At 45.6% G+C, this 15,287-nt stretch overlaps 1 protein-coding gene across 1 annotated transcript in view; it reads left to right on the top strand.

Moving 5' to 3' along the window:
* Positions 1–15,287, top strand: part of LOC149995567 (patr class I histocompatibility antigen, A-126 alpha chain-like) — a 135,769-nt gene that overhangs the window by 80,514 nt on the left and 39,968 nt on the right. The gene's annotated exons all lie outside the window — the stretch shown is intronic.

The raw sequence follows: 15,287 nt of genomic DNA on the forward strand, positions 1-15,287 counted from the left end.
GGAACATGACTCACAGCCACTCAGAGGGTTGCCATGGGAACTGGATCAAAGGGCGCTTGTTAAGCTCATGGTGCTTTAGAGCTTGCTCTGCTTTCCTTATCAGCAATGTGGTGTAAGCCATCTCTAGCAGGGAGTCTATGGGACCCTGCACCTGGTCCGAACGTTTTATAGACCTTGACTCTGATCGCTCTGTGCGAGTCCTGAATTAGTGTATGTTATCTGTCACTGTCAAACGCCTGAATGCAATAGACGGTTTATGAATTTTGTATCTTGTTTGTGTCCTCCTCAATAAAAGGCATGAGGGATGAAGGTTTGGCTGCTGGTCTCCACTAGAGAGGCAGTCACTTCCTTCCCCCAGACATAAAGAAATGTCCTGGGTAAAAGTTATTTCATCAGACATAACAAAGTGTCCGGGGTAAGTTTGTTCCACCGTGGTCACGAAGTCTCTGCTGGACAGAGCAGCTTCCAGCCGAGCCTGCGGTGTGTGTGGCCCTTCCGCCATAGTAGGGTGCAGATAAAACACAGCTTAGGGAATAGGATCAATAATGTTGTCGTGAGTGTGAATGGTGTCGGATGGGTGCTAGAGATCTGGGGAGATTACTTCATAAGGTGTACGAATGTTTCATCCCTGTGCTTTGCCACTGAAACTAACATAATATTTGATGTTGACCAAAATTAAATTATAAACTCACAGACAAGAGTGTGGTAATTGTGTGGAGGTTGGGAGGGTACGGGTGGATAAATGGTGATGGAAAAAATATAAAGAAATAAAAATAATTATTTTACATGAAAAAAAGTGATAACTTTGCTCTTCATGCCCAACATTCTGACAGCTATTTGTGGAGAAATATGAGTGTTTTGTAGCCAGCCCACAAGCCATTCTGGTCTCAGACACATTCGGGACCACGTGGCTCAGTGACGGGATAGGGCCCAGGTGGGGAAAGGACTTAAATCCACACTTACATATTTTTTCTGGGGAAGGAGAGGTAGGTTACGTATTGTCATGAGATACAGAAGGTACCGCCGTCTTCTCTCCCGTGAGGGGTAGACAAGTAGAAGGTTCAGAAAGTGGGTCTCAGTTCAGCATAATGAAAATCTCTGAACGTTAACTCTGCAATGATTCCCGAGTGATTTCTTGGAACAAATAATGGAACCCAAAACTGTATTATTATTATTATTATTTTTTTTTGCTGCAAAAGCTGTATTGTTTCCATTTGGTCCGCTGTGTGGGAAAGAACTCCTGGGTGGTTCAAAGGGTGTCCCGTGGTTTCAGGGAGAGGCTCAGGCAAAAGGCAAACAACAGGGGGTGCAGAGGGGCCCCCAAAGGCTCCTGGGATCCACAGGCTCCTGGTCGTGCTTCAGGGGGAGCCTTTCGAGGAGACACTGGCCCGGCCCAGCCCAGCCTGGGGGCGGCCAGCCTGGGGGTGAGTCAGGTGTCCCCATCTTCTTGATGAGCTTCACCTGCTCGTCCAGGACGTGCTTCTCCAGGGCGACCCGGGGCTGAGGGGCTGTGTGGGCAGAGCGGGGCCTACAGGGCCACAAGGGCCTGGTTCAGGGGCTTCTCCACGGCCACGGTGGCTTCCCTGGTGTCCTGGGTTTGACCCCATCATCGTGGAAGGCTCCCGTGTGTCCTGGAAAAGCACGTGGCTCCCGCGCTGGTTTTGCAGCTTTAAGGGACGCTCAGCACCGTCATGCTTCTCCCCGGCCCACTCTCAGAAATGGGTCACGCCCTGCAGAGCCACGCTGTCCCTTTTGAAAGAGAAGCCCAGAGGGAGGGGGTGCGGGAGGCCGGCAGGTGCAGGGGGGCCGGGCGGTGGATGGCGGCCTCCACCTTGGTGGGATAGTTCTGACACATCTGGGAGCTCATGGTTGATCAGCAATGAGAATTATGGTAACAAAACTCTGTTGGCTGGTCTCAGAGGCTGAGGATGGCTGAGATGAGTCCTAAGATGGTGAACGGAAAACAGTTTGAGGGTGGCTGGAGAGAAGGAGGGTCCATGTCGGTTCGTCCAAACCCTGCTGAAGCAGCAGACGGATCCCAGGACCGCAGAGGGGACTGTCAGAACCCAGACTTCTCTAATGTAAACGTAGAAGGTTTTCTGTGTGGGATACTGGGGCCTTGTTTTATTTCAGGAAAGGCACAGAACAGACCTGAGGATGAGAGCAGCCAGGACTGTGGGACTAGACATTAGAACTCACAGGAAGACCAGCCGGGGTCACACGGGATGACAGTGTGAGGGACTTGGGAACAGTTCAGCCCCTGGATCACATGGGATGACAGTGTGAGACCTGAAGACAGCGTTCAGACAAGAGCAGGAGCTGAAGGAAAGGGCTCTGGTGGGAAACACGGTGACCAGAGCTCCTGGCGCAGAGTGTCCTCCACCCCAACAGCGATGTGACTCTGAGCTCAGCTTCTCCCCAGGGGACACAGGACACTTTTTCAGCCTCCTGCCCGCTGCTCGCGAGGGGTGACTGAGTCATGGCCAGCACAGTCACCAGGCGGGCCTGAGGGCGCCATCTTGTGGTCCATCTCCGGTGTCACGTTCATTGTCCTCATGGTCTGATCCAGTGTCTCTGCGGTGCATCACCTGTCCAGACACCACCGGAGGCGGCAGCACGTCCACACCCCGTAGCTGCCACAGAGCCCTCCAGGGACAGGAACCGCCCACACCGTCTCGATGCTGGGGGTCCCCTGGGTTTTATTCGCTGTGTTCCAGTTTTGTTGTTTATGCCACTGCATTTGTATATTCTCATCCATGGCTAGTGCAGACCGCTCATGCTTGTCTGCATGTTTTCCCACTTTTAGTCCCGTCCTACTGATCCTCAGGGATCCTAGGGCTCCCGCGTTGTTGAAATCACAGTTCAAATGCTAATATACAGACAGCAGGATCGTGCCCTGCCTGGTGGGGCTCAGGGACTGAGCGCCGGCCAGAAAAATGTCACTACACAGCGGGTGTAGGTTTGATTCCATAGATGAAGATAAGGAACCTGGCAGATTTAAAAAGTGTTTTTCTACATTATTTTGTATCTTTATTTCACTCATATTTCTCCAAAGTCCTGTCATGTTACACAGAATCTGGATATAGCCTTATGGGTAGTTTCTCTTTTATTTTAATTTAAAAAATTTTTTATCCTCACCCAAGAACATAGGTCATCAAAAGTTTCTTTTAGTTGTAGTAGAGCATATCTCCAGGTGGGTGGAAGCCTTTCCACTTCCATCAGCCACAGCAAGCAAGGTGGTTAAAGTAATCCTTGAACAAATTACCCCCAGATTTGCCTTACTTGAAAATATTGACTCAAGATAATGAGAGTCATTTTACCTCCCAAGTGTTAAAGGGCATTATGAATTCTCTAGACATCAAATGGGAATATCATACCCCCTGGTACGCTCCTTTTTCAGGTTGAGTAGAATGCATGAACCACACCCTAAAGAAACAACTAACTAAATTGATCTTGGAGACCAAGTTACCATGGACCAAGTGTCTTCCATTGGCTCTCCTCAGGATAGGACAGCTCCTAGGAAGGATATTGGGATATCACCCTACCAGTTCCTATATGGACTCCCTTACCTAGGAGAGAGGATTGAGCTACCCACCCTAGTGACCAAGGATCAGTCCTTAAAGAATTATATATTGGCTCTTTCATCTACCCTTGCCTCTCTCAAAGCGAAAGGCCTCCTTGCCCAGACCCCACTGCTCGAGTTCCCGGTTCACCTCTTTTAGCCTGGTGACGAGGTCCTGATCAAGTCCTGAAGAGAAGAGAAACTTCTGCCCACGTGGGAAGGACAATTTCAGGTGCTCCTGACCACCGAGACTGCCGTGAGAACTGCTGAAAAGGGGTGGACTCATTACACTAAGGTAAAGGGACCCCTAGAAGAAAAGGCAGAGGCTAAATGGGAAGTAACCTCGGAGCAGGGGAGGGACCCTCTGAAGTTAACTCTCAGGAAAAAGTCATGTCCCCTAGGTGGGGGTGTGGGCCCTTTATAATGCTCTTCTGGATAACAGTCTTTTTCCAGGGCACTCTGGGCTGGGTCAGGCCAATAACCCTAATTATTAATGTACCTGAAAGTACAAACCCCAAAACTTTGAAATTTGATGCAGGCCAAGGTTTGTCTTTTGGGGACCTTACTTATCAATGCTGGCTCTTGTCTCATGAAAATATCTCTGTCCCTATCTAGAAAATAATGGGATTCTTATATATTTAGGGAACGGCCCTTGTCCTACCTGGGATGATATCTGGTGGACAACGAAACCCGATGGGCAAATGGCCACTCCCCCAAGCAAGTAAAACTGCTCCAGCCTAAGATAAATTTTGGCAAAGGAGCTCCTCCCCCAAACTGCAAGCCTCCCCAGTGCAGCCCACTTCTTCTAACACTTAACTAGCCACAGGCCTTAAGTCAGGAACCTCATGTGGCCACCAGAGTTTATGGCCTAGGAGCTTATGTATCTGGCATAGATCCATTAGGGTGGCTAGGTCTTCACTTAGTGACAACTCTTCCTTCCCTAGAAAATCTAACTTCCCCCACCCAGACCTCAGAAACACCTCAGAAAAGACCCCAGAATGATCCAGCCAAGGTAAAAGTCTTCAAGGTATTAGGTCTCAGACAAACCCTAGAGATAGAGACTGGGTAAGGGGACACAAATGCTTTGGTAGAATGGGTCAAGTTTACCATTAAATCCCTGAGTAAAAGCAACTGTTATGCTTGTACCACAGGGAGACCCCAGGCACAGGTCGTACCATTTCCACTAGGCTGGGACTCTGACCCCTCAGGAATGGCCTGTATGCTCGCTCTCTACCAGGATGAGAATGCATGGGGAAACGAGACGTACAGAAGCTTGTCTCTCCTCTTTCCCTCTATAAGGAGTAATGGGACTCAATCCCTCCCTTCATACTCAGTGGGGCCTGGGAATTACTCTCCTTGCCTGTATAGGTGGGGAGTGAATTCGGACACCCCTGTGGGAGAACTCCTAACATGCACTCATACCAGAGATGCAAGCCACCTTCACAGTGGGGCAGGCAACTATATTCCTCTTTGAATCTTCAGAGCAGATGTCTGGTGGTATTGTGGGCAGAGGAGCCTCTGGAAAGTCCTACCTGACAGGTGAAGTGAAACCTGTGCCCTGGCTCAATTGGCTATCCTATTTACCCTAGCATTTCCCAAACCAGACCAGGCTAAAGCTGCTAGGAAAAAGAGGTCAGTGGTGCCTGGTGGATGATTTGACCTTCATATCTACATTGATGTTATTAGGGCCCCTGGAGGAGTTCTGGATGAGTTTAAGGCTAGAAATCAGATAGCAGCAGGGTTTGAGTCAGTGCTCTTCTGTTGGTCAACCATTAATAAAAATGTTGATTGAATACATTATATTTATTATAACCAGCAGAGGTTTATCAATTATACTAGGAATGCTATAGAAGGAATAACTCAACAATTAGATGCCACCAGTCAAGTGACCTGGGAGAACAGTATGGCACTGGATATGATGCTGGCAGAGAAGGGAGGGGTATGTGTAATCCTCAGGGGGCAGTGTTTCACCTACATCCCTAATAATACAACTCCTGATGGATCTATCACTAAAACTCTTTAGGGACTGACAACCCTAGCAAATGAATTAGCATAAAAGTCAGGTACAGACAACCCTATACTACGATGGTTAGAGAATTGGTTTGGCAATTGGAAAGGAATGATTTCCTCAATTATAGTATCTCTCCTAGTGGTAGCCGGCATCCTCACAGCTTTAGCCTGTTATATTATTTCGTGCGTCAGAGGTTTAGTTCAAAGGTTAATTGAGACTGCACTAACTAAACAAATGCCAGACACATATAATAATCTCCTCCTAGAGGCCAGAGGAATCCCTCATTATGAAAAAGAAAGTCAAGAAATCTTCCTTAGGACTTCTGGCCAAGATGGATGCGTAGACACACACGCTGGATCTCCCTCCAAAACTAAGAAGGAATACAACTACCTCAAAACTAGAAACAACCAGAAGTTCCAGAAAATTAAACTGCATGTAAGTTCAGCAAACAAAGATAAAAAGAAGAAATACTCATCCAGACAGGTAGGAGGGGTGGAGCTGGGACAGAGAAGAAGCAGTGGCAGGCCGGCAGAAAGTGCAGTCACACATTTTAAAGTCAGGAGGGACACCTGAGGATTGTTCCCAGTTCCTCACCGGACCTAGCAGCTCATAGTCCCAGCATCAGGGAAAATCAAGCCTCATTGCTTCTGACTGTGCAGACCAGCGGGGGTTGGTGTGGAGTCAGAAACAGCTGGTCTCTCAGCAGAGTCCACTTGTTTAAAGGGCTCCCACAGTCCTAAAACATCCGCAGACCCATCCACTCTGGGAACGATGGCCAGGGCAGGAGCTAGAGAGGCATCAGTCCCCTACAGAAGTGGAAGAGGTGCCTGGAAAAGGGGCGAGTGCTGGGCAGGTGGCATTGTTCCTTCTCGGACCCCTCCCATACACACAGCGCCACAACGTGGTGAAATGAGTCGCCCTATACTGACAAATCCCTAAGGCTCCGACCCTTACAATGTAACAGGAGCGACAGCTCTACCTGGGACATGGAGGCAAACAAACATAGGAGCCTGTCAGAACGAGGAGACAGAAGAGTATGTCCCAAAAGGGGGAATGGATCAAGGTTCCAGAGGGATAACTAAGCGACAGCGAGATAGCCAACCTAACACACAGAATTCAAAACACTGGTGATAAAGATGCTCACAGGCTTGACAGATATGCTTGAGTATGGCAAACGCATAAGAGAAGAAGTGAAGGCTATGCTAAGTGAAATGAAAGAAAATCCACACAAAACCAATGGTGAAGGGAAGGAAACTGGGGTTCAAATCAATGATTTGGAACATAAGGAAGAAAAAAACAGTCAACCAGAGCAGAATGAGAAAGCAAGAATTCAAAAAACAGCAAAACTTCCCAAATTTTGCGAAGGAGATGGACATACAGGTCTGGGAAGCAGAGAGGGTCATAGGTGAGCTGGACTCAGAGGGGACCACACCAGGACGCATCATGATTGAGATGCCAAAGGTGAAAGATAAAGACAGAGTCCTGGCGGCAGCAAGAGAGAGGCTGAGAGTTGCCTACAGGGGGGTGTCTATAGGACTATCAGCTGATTTCTCTGAGGGCACTTTGCAGGCAGGAAGCGACTGGCAAGCAGTATTCAATGTGATGAAAGGCAACCTGCAACCAGGACTACTCTATCCAGCAAGGCTATCATTTAGAATGGAAGGGCAGATGAAGTGCTTCCCAGACAAGGTGAAGCTAAAGGAGTTCATCTTCACCAAGTCGTTATTATAGGAAATGTCAAAGGGACTTACTTAAGTAAAAGGAGATCAAAACTATGAACACTAAAATGACAACAAACTCACAACTATCAACAACTGAATCTAAAAAACAAAAACAAAATCCAATGAAGAAAACCCAAATAGAAGCAGAGTCATAGACATGGGGATCATTTGGACGGTTATCATCTGGGAGGGGGAAGGGGGAGAAATGGGAATATGGTGCAGGGATTAAGAAGCATAATCAATTGGTACAAAATAGACAGGGGAAAGTTAAGAATAATATAGGGAAGGGTGAAGCTAAGGAACTTATATATACAACCCATGGACATGAAGAAAGGGGGTGAGGTTGCTGGAGGGAAGAGGTGGGGAACTGGAACTACTGTAACAACATAATCAATAAAATATACTTAAAAATTTTTTAAAAAGAAAACAATATTCTCCTTAGGTTTGAGAGGGCAAATAAAAACATTTGAGTAGTCAATTTCCCAAAAGAAGGGGGAATTGTGAAGAAGAAAGAAAAGTGACACTCAAATTGATAAGAAATGATTAGCAGCAAAAGAGAAATGTGATAAGCAGGTTAAGAAAACTTTCAATAAAGGGACTGCATTAAGTCCATTTTTAATTTATCCTGTTCATTTGCATAAACACAACAAGAGCAGCAAATGATCACTTATGATCTTTAGTTCTGCTTTGCTGAAACTTACGCAAGGAGGATTTAGGGTGACCTTCAGTCTGCCCTTCAGGGCACAGAAGCAGAACCACATACCTGGCATTCAGCCTTGCCTGTAAACACCTGTCTTTTCCAAGTCCTTCTGGTTTTCCATTGTGCCTTAAGGTCCCTTCTAGCCATCTTTCCGGAAAACAACCTTCATTTCTTCCCTGGAATGATTGTCATGGACCGCACATCCAACCAAGGTACCAGGCCTTTTATCTCGTGGGCTTTTATTACCTTCGAAAGTCAATCCCAGTTCCTCAGGGCTTTTTGGTAACAACCAGAGCCCAAGCATACCTCCTTTAGGCATGACATTCCAGTCAAAGTCTTAGTAAAAAAAAAACCTCTATTAACAACTGGTCTTATTAGTTTTATGCAAAGAAACTTATGTCATTACTTACTTCTTTAGAATTCCAAACTCTGGAGGGATCGGATAGGGAGAAAAATATACGGTGTGAAGGAAAATCCTTGTCCTTCTAATATTCACTTAACTTGCATTTCCATTCTTTATATTTTCATTTTTTCCCCCACTAAAAAGTTTTTGTTTGTTTTTTCATTACAGTTGTCCCACTTTTTTCTCCCTCTTGCTTCCCCATGCCCTGCCCCCGCCCATTCTCCCACATTTAGTCCCCACTCAGTTGTCCATGTCTGTGGGTCATTTATACATGTTCTTTGACTAGACCCTTCCCTTCTTACGCCCTTCTCTCCCTCCCATCTCCCCCTTTGTTACTGTTGGTTTATTCCTTGTTTACATATCTCTGGTTCAATTTTGCTCATTTGTTTGTGTTGCTCATTAGTTTCCTGTAATAGATGACAGCATAAGGTATTTTTCTTTTGTTGCCTGGCTTATTTTGCTAAGCATAATTCTCTCTAGTTCCATCCATGTTGTTGCAAATGGTAGAAGTTCCTTCTTTCTTTCTGCTACATAGTACACCATTGTGTAAATGTACCACAGTTTTTTGATTCACTCATGTACAGATGGGTACTTAGGTTGTTTCCAGCACTTGGCTATTGTAAATAGTGCTGCTTAAAGCGGACCCTTTAGCATCTCTTGCAATGCTGGTTTGGTGGAGATGTATTCTTTTAGCCTTCTTTTGTCTTGGAAATTCCTTATTTCACCTTGGGGAGAAAAATCGTGATTCAAGGAAAATCACAATGCTCAGTGGTAGACTATAAAGTAGTGCAGCTAACCATCTTTAAAGTTTCTTTTCATTTAAAATTTGTTTTCATTTGAAAGTTAAACTATGTCTGTGGTATTATCAAATATGTTTAATTTACAGGCAAGAAGAATATCAAATGCCTTGCAACTGGATGTCTTTCCAATAGGACAGTCTTACAGATTTAGAGACTTGTATGTGGGTTATGTTACATAAATTAACATGTGTTTTAGCCTACGATCTCATTACCTGAGTGATTGTCTGTATGTATAGGCCTCACTTAATCCTGTCTGCATCGCTGCCTCCTGAGACTCAATGGTTTGACTGAACAAAGTGGCTTGGTTGGTGAAGAATGAGGTGGTTTGTGGGCTTCACTTTAAAACTGGTTTCTCTTTTCTATCCTAATGGCTTGGACAGGAAGAGCCCAAAGGTCTGAGAGGGGGGAAACCTAAAATATTTCCCTCAGCCCAAACTAAGTATAATGGGCAAAAGGGTTTTGGACAGGTGAGATGTACCTGGCACACCTTCCTCCAAAAAAGTCCTTCTTTTCCCTAATGTGGAACATTGAAAAATTAATACCTGCCTTTTGTCATCTAGTGGTTATGGATTGAATGATGTCTTTTAACCCTGTTGCCAAATCTGTTGCCCCCAGAATACAACGAGGATGCCAGCCTGTTAAATCAAGCATGCCGTTGTCTGGGGACAGCCAACTGACCTGGAGTCTGCACGATCCTTCCCCATGTGGGAAGGCCACCCTCCCCTCCACACCCCGACTCTTATTAGGGATTTCTGGACCCAAGGGTAGGTAGGATGATGATCATTTCCAGCTTGAAGCAGCTAGAGGAGCTCGAGACCTTTGCCCATTGTCCTTTATAATATTATAAAGGGTCTTAAGTCTGAGAGGGAGGGATTGTTATTTTTTATTGTTGAAATAATTAATTTAATTAATTATTTTTTTTAGATAAGAATAATATATGAAAGGGTGAGGCAAGAGAGCTTGTATGTACAATCCATGGGCATGGACTTGGGGGGATTGTTGGGGGGGTGCTAGGTGTAGGGGAGCAAAGGGGAAAAATTGGAACTATTGTAACAATATAATCAATAAAATATACTTAAAAAAAGAAAACTTTCAAAAGGGGCTAGATACAGAGATGTTCAGAGTTAAGGAACATTTATCATCTGAGAAACAATCAGAGTTAACCAAGGGGGAGGGGCACCTATCATGGAAGATTTATCACCTGGGAACTATGCATGGTCAGCGAGTTAAGGAAACTTATGCATGAGCTAATTAATACCCTTAATTGATTAAGTCAATCGTGTTAGATTGTAACTCTGGAGTATCCAGTAGGGAAAAATGGAGAGAAAGGCGAGGGGGAGGAATGGGGGGGTGTTAGTTGCGTTAGGATAAAAGCAGCCTGCTCTAAGCCCTGGGGTCGTCGGCAGCCGTCCATCTCGAGAGACGATGGTGTAGCTTCTTAAGAGTCTATCTGCACCGCCGAGAATGGCTGTGCAGTCCGACTCGGGAGTGACACGGCATCTGTCTCCTCCCGTGTTGAATTGACATCTTGCGATGACGCTGGAGTGTCCTCTCCAGTGAAACTGAAGCTACAGAGCCTGGGCAGGGTAATATGGAGGGTCTGCTGTTGCCCATGCAGCAGACCCCCCCTCTCTTCGCAGCTGAAGGGTCCAAGGGAAAGACGGAGTCGATACAGCTTGGGTTCAGGTGCGCCGCAGGAGTTGCCCGTGTTGACTACAATGTCAAACCGCCTTAGGGACTCCGGCTCCGGATTTTCTGTTGGGGTTTACTCCCTTAGCCTTTCCCCTGAAGAGGTATGCCGCAAGGCAGCGGAGGTTTTTTGGAGTCAGAGTTTTCCTTCTCTGATGTGCCCTGACTGGAAGATCGAACCAGCGACACTTAGCTCGCAGGCCGACGCTCAATCCACTGAGCCAAACCAGCCAGGGCTAAGCCCTGGGGTGCACCCTTTGTTAGGCTGTGCCTGGACTTACAAATCCGTGAATAAACAAATGCATCATTTACTGCTTAAGTCCTGTGTCCCGATGTTTTATTGTAAGCATTTCTCACAATCTTTTTTGTTGTGGAAGTCTCTAGATCTGTTTTTGACTAATAAGACCTAGGAAAGGTCATCTGTAAACCGGTCGAGTATTCCTTTCGAAACCGAGGACCCAGGAAGGGTCATTCAGGGCATAAGCCTGTGATCTCATTACCTGAGTGATTGTCTGTATGTATAGGCCTCACTTAATCCTATCTGCATCATCACCTCCTGAGACTCAACAATTTGGCTGAACTAAGTGGCTGGGTTGGTGAAGCATGGGGTGGTCTGTGGGCTTCACTTTAAAACTGGTTTCTCTTTTCTGTTCCATAGTTTGGAGAGAAAGGGTTCAGGGGTCTGAGAGGGGGGGAAATCTGAAAATATTGCCCTCAGCCCAAACTAAGTTTAGTGGGCAAAGGGCTTTGAACAGCTGTGGCATGCCTTGCACACCTTCTATCAAAGAAGCCAATTTTTCCTAATGGGAGACATTAAACATTAATCCCTGCCTGTTGTCATGTAGTAGTTATAACGTTAATGATGCCTTTTAACCCTGTTGCCAAATCTGTTGCCCCAAGAATATGACAGAGATGCCAATTTGTTCAGCAGTGCCAGACCTTGGAAACTGAGCATGCCGCTACCAGTTGACCTGGACTTTACAAAATTCTTCCCCATGTGGGAAGGTCATTCTCCCCCTTCATTCTCACTCTATTAGAGATTTCTGGGCCCAAGGGCAAATAGAATGATGAGCACATCCAGCTTGAAGTAGCTAAGGGAGAACAAGATCTTCGACTATTGTCTTTTATAAGATAAAGGGTCTTAAGTCTGAGAGAGGGAATTGTTACAGATGAAGGTCCCCAGGAGTTCCCCAGAGCCTGTGGTTGGGTGAGAGGGGAATAAGACAGCTTTTGGGGTGCCTTTACATGGCTACAGCTGGTAGCTAGTGCCTTGGTTATACAGGTGGCCTTGGTTCTTCCAAGGCCCCAAGGAAATGGGAAGGATTTTAACTTATCACTAAGGTTCTGAGGAAAACTCAGGCATTGACAATTTTATAACAGGATAGTTAAAAAAAAGTTGGTTTGGCAATTGAAAAGGAATGATCTTAGCTCTCATATCTCTCATAGTGGTAGCAGGCATCCTAAGAGCTGTAGGCTATTGTATTATTCCCTGCATCAGAGGTGTAGCTGAGACCGACTGAGGCTGCACTAACTAAACAGATGCGGGCAACTTTTCATAATTTCCTTCTCCTAGAGGCCAAATTGTATCCTTTTTATGAGGAAGAAAGTCAAGAAATCCTTCTTAGATATGAAGGGATAAATAAAAAGGTTTGAGTAGTCAATTGCCCAAAAGAGACAGGGAGGATTGTAAGGGGTAAGGAAACTGATGACTCCCAAACCAGTAAAAAATAATTAGCAGAAAAGGACAAATGTAGCCTCCCTCCCCCCACCCTGGGCCCTGGCTGGTTCTTCCCTGTCAGCCCACTCTCCCCAAATCTCATGCGCACCCCTCTCTCCTCTCCATAACTCAGTGTATCTCCCCTCATTCCTACTCTTCCTCATCCTTTTCTCCACTTTGCCCCGAGGTCCCCAGTGGCTTCCATCCCCAGGGGGGTCTAGTGCTTACTCTCTTGTGTCCCTGAGTCTCCCACCTCCATCCCCAACCCCCCAACCCCATTTACAAACTGCCCTGTTTACCATCCCCAGCGTTAGGACCTTGGGCAAATACCTTCACCTGTCTGAGCCTTGAGCCCCCCTCTGTAAATAAGGGACAATGATAGAATGCTCCTCCCACGGTTGCAAAAAAATAAAATAAAATAAAATATAGAAGAAAAGGACAAATGTAATGAAATTTTGAATCAGAGGGTCTCCGGGCCAGAGTTAACAGGATCAGCACACTTACAAGTCAGGAAGGGGGCATTCCACAGCTCAGCACAAATGCTTCTGAGAGCAAAGGATCTCTGAGATCAAAGTGGGGAGATATTCATCACCAAACTCTGGGAAATGGGAAAATGTAGCTAGACAGCCCAGCAAAAATGATAGGAAAATTTCAAAGAAGACCTGGAGACAGACCTATAACCAGATCACCCTGAGTTAATGATCACCCTCAGTTAATTTAGTTAATTGCTTTAGATTGTAACTCCAGAATATACAGCATGGAAAAACAGAGGAGAAGGAGGGGAAGAGGAGAAGGGGCAGGGGGTGGGGTTTACTCGCATTAGGATAAAAACAGCCAGCTCCATTTTGTCAGAGCGTGCATGGTCCTGGCTGGCTGTGTGCCAGCCTCTGCAGACTCCTGAATAAACATCTCATTTTGTTGCTCAAGTTCTGTGTCCCAGTATTTTATTGTGAGTGTTTCTTACAATCTGGGGCAGCCCTTGCCTCTCTTCTTCTGGTCCCCACATCACTTGGATCCTACAGATCCCCCTCTTTTGATTGACTTACTCATTTCCCTATTTGCCTGGCCACATTTTCCAAAAGAGAACGTGGAACAATAGCTATTAAAATCGTAAACACGTTAAGAAACCTTAGGCTATCCCAGCCCTTACTCACACCTTGACTTGATGTAGCATTTTGAGTTGGAAATATTTTTTCTTCAGAAATTGGAAGGCATTGCTTCAATGTCTTCTAGTCTCCAGGACCGTATTTGCCATCTCTTGGTGCTTTCAAGGTCTCTTCCACCCTCTTTCTCAGATTCTATTGTGATGTGGCGTGGGGTGGGGTGTTTTCATCTGCTGCGGTAAGAATTAGATTAGGTCATTCAAAATGTCAATATTTATCTGTAAGCTTTGAGAAATATTCTTCAACATGTAAAAAACATTTTGCACTCATCATTATTTTTAGACAGATATTATAAACTTGTTGGAATCCCTGGATTGACAGACTGCTGTATATTCTCCACCTTGTAACGGACCCCATGAGCTATTCAGGTATGAGGGGTGTGATTGTCCGCCGCCATAAGCATAACTCCCAATACCAGAGTTTGGTGAAAAGGAAAGGACTTGTTTATTTAAAGGCTGTATGGATTTAGATTAATGGCAAATTTCTGTTGTTTAGTCGTATTTTGTTTGAAACACCCAAACATAGAGTTCTTTCTCCCCCTGCCAAACCAGGCTAATTTCAGAACAGAAAAGTCAGAGGTACCGTTTCCCTCTAGGAGAATAGAAGTCCGTGGCTCTGTATTTCCCAGACACAGTTCAGCTTTATCAGCTCCCATCCATTTGTGGCTGACTAGGAAGGTTTTGTCTCTGTTGAGGTGTTTTTCAGCTCATAATCCAGAATTATGTGGTTCTTTTTCAACCCACGTGGTTCTCCACTTCTACCTCCTTGTAAACCGCATGGAGTTCCCCTTGTTTAATTTCTGCTGCTTTATTTTTAAACACCTGATTGTGGCCTGTGACCAGTCCATGTGTGGAGAACAGTCGTGACCACTTGTAGAATTTTGCAAAGACCCCATAAGCTTTTTGTCACCATTCTATGGTCAAAGCCCCTCCCATCTCCTTGATGCCTTAGCCAAGACACTAGCTCCCCACCATAGATATGAAAAGGCATCTCTCAAGAAAAATAGCTGTGTTCCCCTGAATCCCACCCCCATTCCCTAAACCACAGGCTCTAGGGAATTGTGGGGACCACGATCTGTAACAAGCTTTGCCATTTCTATGACTTAATAGGGGTATAACTTGAATCTTCCAGTTCACCTATTGAACTTTTCACTTCTATAATAATATTTTAATTTCTAAGAACTCTTTCCTGTTCTATGATTGTGTATATCTGTTTGCTTCATGGGCCACTATTCTTTACATCTTTCAGACAATATTGAGGCCAGTGGAAGGGGACACGTAGGTTTGGTTATTCACTTTCATGATATCAGGAATCTTTCCTCACAGCACATGGCCCTGATTTATATTTCTCTTTGTCATTTCTGCTAATTGCCTATATCCCTGGTGACACATTGCCAGGGTCCTACTCTTGCTTTGCTTTCTGTCTCCAGATTCCAGCTAAATCTGATACATCGGAGGCCTTGAAATACAGACACTGGATGATGAACTTGACTGTGGTTTGGATGGAGAAGTTACGCTGCCC

This window comes from Furipterus horrens, unplaced genomic scaffold, assembly GCF_987537825.1.
Source record: "Furipterus horrens unplaced genomic scaffold, mFurHor1.1.pri manual_scaffold_13, whole genome shotgun sequence".
Taxonomy (NCBI): domain Eukaryota; kingdom Metazoa; phylum Chordata; class Mammalia; order Chiroptera; family Furipteridae; genus Furipterus; species Furipterus horrens.